Source organism: Meleagris gallopavo, chromosome 14, assembly GCF_000146605.3.
Source record: "Meleagris gallopavo isolate NT-WF06-2002-E0010 breed Aviagen turkey brand Nicholas breeding stock chromosome 14, Turkey_5.1, whole genome shotgun sequence".
In the NCBI taxonomy this organism is placed as follows: domain Eukaryota; kingdom Metazoa; phylum Chordata; class Aves; order Galliformes; family Phasianidae; genus Meleagris; species Meleagris gallopavo.
In genome coordinates, this window is record NC_015024.2 from 9,509,782 (window position 1) to 9,519,927 (window position 10,146).

Genomic DNA, 10,146 nt, shown 5'->3' on the forward strand with positions numbered 1-10,146 from the left:
CATCCTGGTGACCAACAGGTAGCTGAGCTGCCTTGTGGCACCACACTGCAAGCTGGCGTTAAGAATACATATTGACATTAAAAAAGGTCCCTCTGTACCAATTAATTGAAGTCATTAAATTTAATGGGATGGTTATTGCATGTTAAATAAATACCAGCTAATTATGAAAAACATATTTGCCAAGGTTTAACCATAGAAAAGATGCCTCAATTACATGGTTATTAAACCTCAAAAAATATACACTTTTAATAATGAAGTGACATTTAAATAACATACATTAACTGTCTTATTAAACACTGATTCTTTTCATATTTGAGGACTTTAATTTAGAGCATTTTCCCTGCCACTAAGAGTACCATGCATCATTAACTGTCTTTCACTCATCATTTTGTAAACTTTCTTTTTTTTAATCAACAGGCTGCACTGCCTGTAGTCGCTTTTGTTCTTCCAGCTCCCAGCTCTCTCTTCGGGTAGTGGGGTTTTGCCAGGGAAGCATGCACAGAGAGAGGGAACTTCTGGGATGTCGCTTTGAATCACTAAAGCCCTTCCTAAGAGCACTAAACCCCTTCCTCAGTCTGCTATCCTGCAATACCCAGGCAGCTGAGCTTGTCAGGGCTTCTGGCATATCCTTTTGGAGAGGATGGTTCTGCCCCTCTCTTGTTTTCACAGATCTGATCAGTCTGTAAAGAGCAGCCGGGGTTGGGACAAGAGGAGCAGCGGGTCAGTGGAAGCACAGAGCTCTGCGGTGACCAGGAAGGGACGGGCATTTCAGGGAGCTGCCTGGCACTGCGGCGTGGCTGTGAGGATGGCAGGGAGCTACACAAGCAGAGGGCTTGCAGGCTCCTTCGCTTTAATGCATTTATTGATTGCAGTGAACACGTCAGGATATAATTTAGAAATCGCTCTCCCAGAATCAATCAATTAAAGGCCCTGCTGGTAATTTAGGTGCCTTTTAGTTAGAGCCCCTTCCCTTGCTTACACACTTGCTATTCCTGCTCTGCTTTTTGGGGACTTCTGTCTCCCATGCCAGAAGCTGGGTTCCTTTCTGTCTAGGACACAGTCTGTGCCCACATCTCCTGTCAGCAGATCCGCTGCCGTTCTGGGAACCAGCACTGCCTCTCTTGCCTCCCGAACCAGCCATCATTTACAGGATGTCAGTGTGCCAGGGCACAGCGGCTCCCAGATCGCTTGTAATGCTTCCTGCACCAAGGTAGATAATCCGTGTTTGGGAGACCTCAGTGGGCAACAATGGGTACAGAAGCACTTAAATTAATGATGAAGAAATTAAGTCACTGGCAGCAGGTGCTGCCTCCCTGCCCAGGCCCAGAGAGGTTGGCAGGCTGTGCTGTGGGCCCAGAGGCAAAGCAGAGGCAGGGCTGGTTTGTCTGGGGGAGAAGTGGGGATTTCAAACTGTATCTTGTTTACCAGGTAGTCTTTCCACTTGGATTCCCTGTACAGAGGACATGGGGGTGGTTGAGTGTTCTGCACTGGTAGGTGTCAGCCTTCTTACTCTGATTTTGGCATCTTTAATATTGTGGAATTTATTTTAAAAAATGAAAATGAAACATCCTTTTAAAATAGAAATATCAGTCTTTTCTCCGCCAAGACATGGTTCTTCAACCATGGCTGAGAATTTTTGTCCTTTTTTTCTCCTTACTGTAGTGATGAATGTTCATCAAAATGGTTTTTTTTGTTTTATTTTTGTAAAAAAACAACATTTTAAAACCATTGTAAAAAGTCAACATTTTCTGATGGAAGAAAGATGAGGGAGGGAAAAAACAAGTATCTCAAGGCTGGATTTGAGGCTCTTTGCTCTTTCTTTCAAACCCACTGTTACAGGTACATGACTTGAAGTTGAAGCCAGTGGAATGGTTGGAGCTGGAAGCAGTTTCAGACTGAAGAGATTTAGATTGGGCGCGAGGAAGAAGTTTTTTACAATAAGGGCAGTGAGGCACTGGCACAGGCTGCACAGAGAGGTGGTGGTGCCCCATCCCTGGAGACAGCCAAAGTCAGGCTGGATGGGCTGTGAGCACCTGATGGAGCTGTGGGTGTCTCCGTTCGTTGCAGGGGAGTTGGATCAGGTGACCACCATAGTGACTTAAAAAAAACAAAACAAACAAAAAAAGCCAACAACACATCTCAGGATGGCTCATGGTTGTGAAATTGAAGCTTGGATGTTCTGCTGCTGGGAGCTGCTGCTATGTATTTCACGGTGCTGGATGCTTCATCCTCACAAAGTTTGTGATGCTTCTCAGGGGATCTCTGTGCTGCAATATAACATCCTTGTATAGGCAAATTGTCTTAAGTAATGGTTTCTGCTTTTTTTTTTTTTTAAGGTATATTTATCATATCTTTTATTGAATAGAACTAAAGCAGAATTAGAAACTAAAATAACTTTAATTACGAACTTCATGATTCAGTACGTTGTAAATCCTTCAGCATAATATTGTGCCATAAAAATGCTATTTTGTGATAATTATTATTATTATAATTAATGTTCCTTAATTGCTAATGTCGCAGGCATGTGTTATCTCCCAGGTTTTCTCGCAGTGTCTCTGGAAGAGCTCCTCGGTGGGGATGCAGAGAACTCAGCTGGATGCAGGCGTGTGGTCCATTGAAGGGAGCTTGGAGGGGTTGAAACCACCTGTGCTGCCCTTGTGTGCCTGGTGCTGGTGCTGGGTGTCTGGAGGTGCCTGTGCTCTGTCTCATGGTGGTGGCACCTGAGCAGGTGGCCTGGCTGTTCTGGGAGCTGCTCGGGGCTGCCTGACTATTGCAGCAAAACAGCACGTAGGGCTTTGCTGGGCAGTGCATGTACTTCTGGGAGCTTAGGATGCCTGGGTGCTGGGATCCTTCTGGTTGTCCTCCTCAGCCACCTCAGCACACAACCTTGCTCGAGTTCTGGAGCACCAAGAGTGAGCCGAATGCCTTTGCAGTGCCCACCAGGAGCCAACAAACCCCCACACATAGTGCAGGGAGCAGAGCTGCAGGGTGTGAACGTTCTGGGGAGAACTACGATGGTCCAGAGAGGGAGGTGGTGGAATGGCTGTGAGCTGCTTCCCAGCACCAGTGCATGCCTCCTCTGCTCAGTGCTGAGTGGAAGGAACCAAAGCAGCTTTTCCCCTGTGGGGCATGCGTATGGTGCAGAGCATCCCTGGGTGGTGCAGTGCCAGGAAATGGTGCTCTTCATACTGACTAAGCCTAGCAACCCAAAGCACCAAAGTCCTCTCAGGAGCAGGATGGCAAAGTGGTGGGATTTATGCTTTGACTGCAGTGGAGCTGAGCCACTCTCATTAGCATCGTTTATGAGCTCAGAGGATGCTGCTGGTGTCTGGAGGCAATGCAGAGAGCGATCCTGAGTTCAGCTGCCAGCCCAGGCCCAGGTGCGAGGGAGGAGTGAGGAGTAAAGGGATGTGAAACTCCCGATGCCAAGCATGTGAATTTTTCATGTGACCCAGAGGCCTCGCTCATACCAGCATGGGGCTGTCCAGGAGCAGCTGAGAGCGGGAAGGCACGAAAACAGCCACCGAGCCACCTGCTTCGCAGCGGTGAGTGTGCATGGGGTGAAGCTGAAACCAGGATACATTTTTAATGATGCAGGCAGGGCTGAGTTTCTTTAAATAAGACTAGACAATGAATATGCGCTCTGTAAGCCGTGTAGTGCACCACAGATGCATTATTTACAGCAGCTTCTTCCTTGTCCATTTAAATTTTACATGGGCACTGGAGAAAGCAAAGGGACTCCTTGGCGTCTCGTGGCTGCCCACTTGTCCCATGTGATGGAGATGAATTTCTCAGCTGCCAGAGGGTTTGGTGCTCATTGCTCCCCTGACTTGAATGCTGAGGGAACAGCCAGCCTGGGTGATGGCACATGGACAGGGGAGCAGCTCTGGCAGAAATGAACTCAACCAAATCAAGGGGTGCCTTTTCCCAGTTCATTTCCCAAAAGAAGGTGACGGGGAGAACAGTGACCTGGGTTTTAGTGTTGCTGATGCATCATATGGTCATAATCACCATGTTCTGTCTTCTCCCTGAGCATGAAATGGAAGAGAGATGCTATTAGACCATCGCATGACCCCGTGTCCGTACGGCACACTGAGCACAACAGCTCTCTTCCTGGCACTTGTGGAGAGACAGAAAGCCTTTGGGAATTGGGAGATGAGACAAAGTCATCCTGAAAGAGAGGGAGGAGATGAATCTGCTTTGCAAAAAGAGCACTCAGCTGGCCCTGGCCGGGAAGGGAATAAGGGGGTGGGGGTGAGCAGCAATGTGGGGGTTTCAGCATAGGGGATAAAGGGAGAGATGCACTGCCTGATTCCAGCTAGGCAGGCAGGCCAGACAAAGCGGTGAGCCCTGACCCGCACTATCCTCAACATTAGGTTTTAGAGTCAACATCTGCTGCAATTAACAAGGATGAGGGGCAGCGTTGGGATGATTTGTCTTGCCTTCTTCTGTCTCTGCAAGACTGACAGCAAACCTTTGCTCCCACCAGGTAAAATGCCACAGAACCTGCTGCGGCTGGCCGTGACGTACAGCTGAGTCACTGGATGCCTGGTAGCACTAAACATGCTGATGATCACACTGCACCCTTTTGCAGGCTGCAACAAATCACTGCAGCTGCATGATCTCCCCTGGGTATCTGCCCAGCTGTTGCTGTGTGTCCTAATGGGGTGGGGGGTCCCTGCACAGTGGCAGATGAGACAGTGGCAGCGCATCCCTGGTGCTGGGCAGGCGTCAGAGTGCTGTGTCTCTCAGACTCTCTGCGGAGCGGTGAAGTAGGGAAGTGACTTTCTTTCTTCCCTTCAAAGTTGCCCCGACTCGAAGTCAGGCCTGTCTGCTTTTGGTTCCCGCTGTGCAGGGAAGCCTGGATGTGATTCATCAAGGGATGTCTGATTTGCTTAGCAGGGAACCCTCCGGCTGCCGGGTGGAAGCACAAAGTGGTTCGTCAGCAGCTGCAAAGGTGGGACCGGAGTCCGGAAACTGATGGACATGAGGCTGCTCTCCCTGGGCCTTGGGAGATGGCAGCTTGACGGCTTGGAAAATAGGCTGAGATGAAGGAATATCAATACAGAGAGAGAGCTGTTCCTGCCGAACAGCCCTGGGGCAGCTAACGTGAAATGCTGGTTGTCTCCCAGGAGTTGACAGGTGTCTGCATCGGGCTTCCTGCTAATTAAGCACTGTTGTGAGTTGCAGGCAAAGGGATGGAGGAGCCAGGAAGAAGCTCACCCATTAAGGTATGGTCGAGGGGCCTCTGTGGGGCTCCTTCCCACCTGGGGAAGTGCTGTGTGAAGGACTGGTGCATATGTGGGGAAGTCCCAGATCTCTCTTTCTCTGGATCCCACTCCCTCCTTTGAGGTGTCCTGCTTAGCCTGGCCGACCTCTTGCTTTCCAGCCCCGGTTGCAGGGAGCCTCTCACTGTAATTAATGGCAGTGCTGATAGAAAATTCCCCGTTTCGAGGAACATAAGCACAGCAGGGTGGAGGAAGGGTCTATTTGTTAGCAATGCTTTGCGGGCACCTGCAGATCCAGAGGGTGTCCATAGCAGCGGGCACAGGATAAAAGCAGGCAACAAAGTGTCCTCCTCACCATGGGATAAGAGGAACGACAGCCCCTATGCTGCGCTGGGTCCCTTCCCCAAGTGCCTCTCCAGTGCTTTTTGCCTGCTGGCCCTGGCTGCGTTTGCAGCTGTGATCCCCTGAAAAATGGCTTTATTCATTACCCATTTTAATTTCAGTCTGGATCCCCAGAGCTCTGCAGACACATTTTGTTATCCTGGCTGTCAAGAAGCTTAAAGAGCTGCTGACGCCTCCTGGAAAACTTTGACAAACCCTCTGTTTGGGCACTGTGCTGCCTCCCCAGCCTGTGTGCCCAGGCTTCCCGCTCCCCCCTTCTTTATTAGCAGTGATGTCTGTGAGGATAGGAGGAGGAAAAAAGCTCCATCGCTGGCAACTGTGCAGAACTGATCTCTTCTTGAGGCCCCTTCACTTCCAGAGGATGCGCTGGGAGGGAGCAGAGCTACAGAGGTTGAGTATCAAAGACCAAATTTGTGTTGCAGGCTGTTCTGTGCACATCTCACAGCAGAAAGGGACTCTGGGATGAAGGCATTGAATTTATTCCTACACGCACGGAGAGTTTAAACCTGTGGTTGCAGGCTCTTGGGGAACCATTTCAGATGGTCTATGGGAGGTGAGCAGGGGAGATGATTTGTGCTTGAAGACCTGTGTAGAAGTCTGCGTTCCCAATGGGAAATTTTTAGCAGTCAGAAATGGTTGAAAAATCACAAAGTTAGCTGCTTATTTATAGTCCCTCGCCACTCAGTTGGACTGGATTAACCTGGTGAGCTGAGCGGAACAACTTCCCCATCTATTCTGGCTCTCTTTGGCGATCTAATCCTCTCCCAATTAGTTTCTTTTTACAAAGTAGTTGTCAGGCTGCTCTTAGAGAACAAAATGCCCCTCGCACTCTTCGGTAACATAGGGAAGTGCACCAGACACACCGACAACAAATTGTATCTAAATGTAATTTTGGTCAAAGTTCTGCTTAAGAAGTGCAGAGTCAGCCACATGCTTTTAGCATAATGAGAATGAGCCAGCCGAACCCGTAACCTCTGTGGTTTTGGTCCAGCTGAGAACGAAGTCATCTTCTGCCTCAAACCCTTCCGCCCAGCACCCTGCCGAGCTCTGAAATTTGGAGTGCCTTTGAGGTGCCACTCAAGTCAGCTGTCCTCAGGCTGGATGGAGCAGTGGCTGTCAGTCCTTGGAGGTCTGTCAGCTCCAGGGGGTTGAGGATGCACAATGCTGGGGGTGGAGCAGAGCAATTACAGGGCCAATAGAGGCAGGACCAGGCTTTCTGTGCTAATGAGGATCCTGCTGCGGGGGTGAGGAGTCTGGGCTCTGGGGGAAAAGCCCTGAGTGACAAGCGTGTTCACATGCCCTCTGGGCACATCAGAATGGCTATAGGAGGTCCACAGGCTCAGTGGGTCACTGCAAACTGAGGCTTGCTTCCGCTTTGGCTTAAACTCCTGCCTTGCTCCAGGTCTCTGCACTGAGCTCTTGGCATGGGGCTCTTAGTGTTTCTTGCTTGTTTTTATTCCTGTCTGTGACTGGTACACCCTGCTCCTGACCTCTGGTAACATGTTTAGCATCACCAATGCCATTTTATAACCGTAGAATCATTAAGGTTGGAAAAAGACCACAAAGATTATCTAGTCCAACCAATATGCTATGTTAACTGTTAGAAATTGTAGATGAGTTACCCCGATTGCTAGAATGTTTAAGCGAAAATTCCCCGTTTCAAGGAACATAAGCACAGCAGAGTGGAGGAAGGGTCTATTTGTTAGCAATGCTTTGCGGGCACCTGCAGATCCAGAGGGTGTCCATAGCAGAAGGCACAGAATAAAAGCAGGCAACAAAGTGTCCTCCTCACCATGGGATGTAATAAAACTGTAATAAAACAGTTCTGTGGCCAGTCCTCATTCTGCCACCAACTGCTGGAGGACCCATTTGCCCCCCCCTGTGACATCCCTGGAGCTGGAGCTCCTTGGGTGACAGGAGGTGTGCTGGTGACAGTGATGTCAGGACTCTTTTTTTGAGCTCTTCCACCTTTGTTTCACTCATCACTGCTTTGACCATCCATCACTCTCCCTATCAGCAAAATCAAATCACTCCAGCTCTCTTCCCACTGGTGCTGAGCTGGGGTTCGGGAGCTGCAAGATCCCATCCTGTGCATGGAGTGAGGAAGGGATAATCCATCCCCTCTTCCCTGCATCTGCAGCGTGAGATAGTGGCCATGAGAGCAAGGTGCCTATGCAGCCCTCCTGCGAGAGAGAGGATTTAAAAGCGGCAGTGGGAGATTGCCTGAATATCTCTCCCTTCTTTATATGTTTAAGAGGTTTCGCTGTCTCAGTAACTCCCCTGAGAGACCCAAGTAGCAGCCTCTTTGGATGTGAATACCTGACAAGTTTTTAATGTGAAATGAATTCACTAAATTTAGTCTCTTGGAGGGAATAATAATTTAAAAAAAAAAAAAAAAGGAAAAGAAAAAAAGAGAGAACTGCTTCTTTCAGTCTGGGGGAAATGATCCAAACCCCAGCCACTTCCCTGCCATCAGAGCAAGCTGATTTGCTCTCTTCTCCTCCATCTCAAAAGCTTTTAAGTCTGGGCCGCATGTGTGCCTGTGCACAAATAAGAGGTGGGAGAATGGCAGGCACCAATGCGGAGTCCCAGGGGGATGTGACAACCTCCAGCCTCCACATGACAGATGCTGACAGGGGCAGGGAAGAGGGGATATATGAGAGAAAAACTGAGGAAAAGAACCCCTTTGGGTTGAGAGAGACCTCGTATCTGCATCTTGGGATACCATCTTTGTTTTCTAGTGGGCTTTTAAGTAAGACATAACAGGTGTTGTAGGGTTGGAAGTAAAGAGCACTTTGTCACATCCATCCAAACCAGCTGGTCTCCACTACATCCTCCCTTCCTACCCCCTCCGGAGCTTCTAAGGGCCTCTTTTCTTCTCTGTCCTGCTCTCCTGTCTCTCCCAAGGACCTAGCAGTTACCTCTGCACTCTCCTGGCTGAAGGAGGTCTCCCCGCATTCATGAGTAGTGCTTTCAACCTGGGTGAGGATCTGAATGTGCCTGTAACTGCTGGCACAGGCAGAAGCAAACACACGTGCTGGATATGGCTGAGCATCTCTACGTGTCTCTACAAGGTGAGCCCATGTGTTCCTGCAGCAGAATTGATGGCTGGCACCTCCAAACTTCTTCGTGCCTCTGAGTCTAAAGGGCAAAGTGTGTCTTAGTGGTGTAATTTGGTGGACATAAAGATTTGGCTGGCTGCACTCAGGGTGAGGAAGTTGTCTGTATTTATTGCCCTTGTAGTGCTTGTGCCTGGAAACCCCTATGGCCTGCAGGCTGGGTTTGGAGGGTGTGATCTTTAAAGATGAATACTAGGAAATGTTTCTTATCAGAAAGGGTGGTAATGCATTGGTACAGGACTGCCCAGGGAGGTGGTGGAGTCACCGTCCCTGGAGGTGTTCAAGAGCTGTGGAGATGTGGCACTGAGGGACAAGGTCAGTGGGCATGGTGGGGGTGGGTTGGGGTTGGACTGGACAATCCTAGAGGTCTGTGATTCTATCTTGGTGGGCTGTGGACTTCTATGGCTGGAGGGCTCTCAGGTTTGCACCCCCAGCATGAGGAAGATCATGGGCTCCATGCTGCAGTGAGCATCAATGGCCATCCCTCCATCTCCTGGTAGGACTGCAGCTCCACACCACTTATATCCCATGTGCCTCTGGTGAAATCAGTGGAGGTGCAGCCCTGATTATGAAGATGTTATTTAGTTCTATTTGCCTTCTAAAAGGTCACATCCTGGCCCAGGGATGCCAGAGCAGTGGGAGGGAGATCAGTCCTTTCTGTAAGGCCTTACACAAACATGCAAGGACAGGCAGGGGAGGAAGCGTGGCATGGGGAAGCCGTGGCCTGGTGGGAGGGAAAACAAAAGGAGAGAATGATGGTGATAAAAATGGCTGGCACCGAGCGTGTTTTAAAAAGACAAATAATCAACTCAAGGCACCCATTTGTCTTTTTTATGGCTTTTACTATTTTTCCCATTGGTAAATTTATGCGGACGCAGCACCAGCAGAAAGATGCTGAGCTGACAGCTCTGAGAACAAAGTCCAGCTCTTATCGGCAGTGCTGTGTGAGGCTTCAGCCCCCACGCTGATCGGGCTGGACTGGGCGAGCAGGAATTGTGTGTGGAGCCTCTGGGCAGGAGGCCGTGAGGGAGTGTCCCTGTGAGGGCACAGAGGAATGGCGGGGCACAAGATGGCGGCTGGCCTGAGGTGACTGTTGGGCAGCGGGATTAGGCAGCACACCATCTCTGTGTAGCTTGGGGGGGATATTTCCCCAATGTCCCCCTCCTTGTCATTGTTTCTGTGAGTGTTTTGCACAAATCGATGTAGTTCTGCCCATGTGTTTTGTGCGGACTGGCGCGTGTGGTGCTTTGGGAGCTACTATGGCCACAGAGGGATGGGGGTGCTGCTGTCCCTACCGCACTTTTCTTGGGTGGAGGAGCTCTGGAGCGTACAGGACAGATGGCTGAGCCCCGCTATGCCGGCTGGAGGCGGGGCGAGGGTGTCTGCGGCCTTTCCTG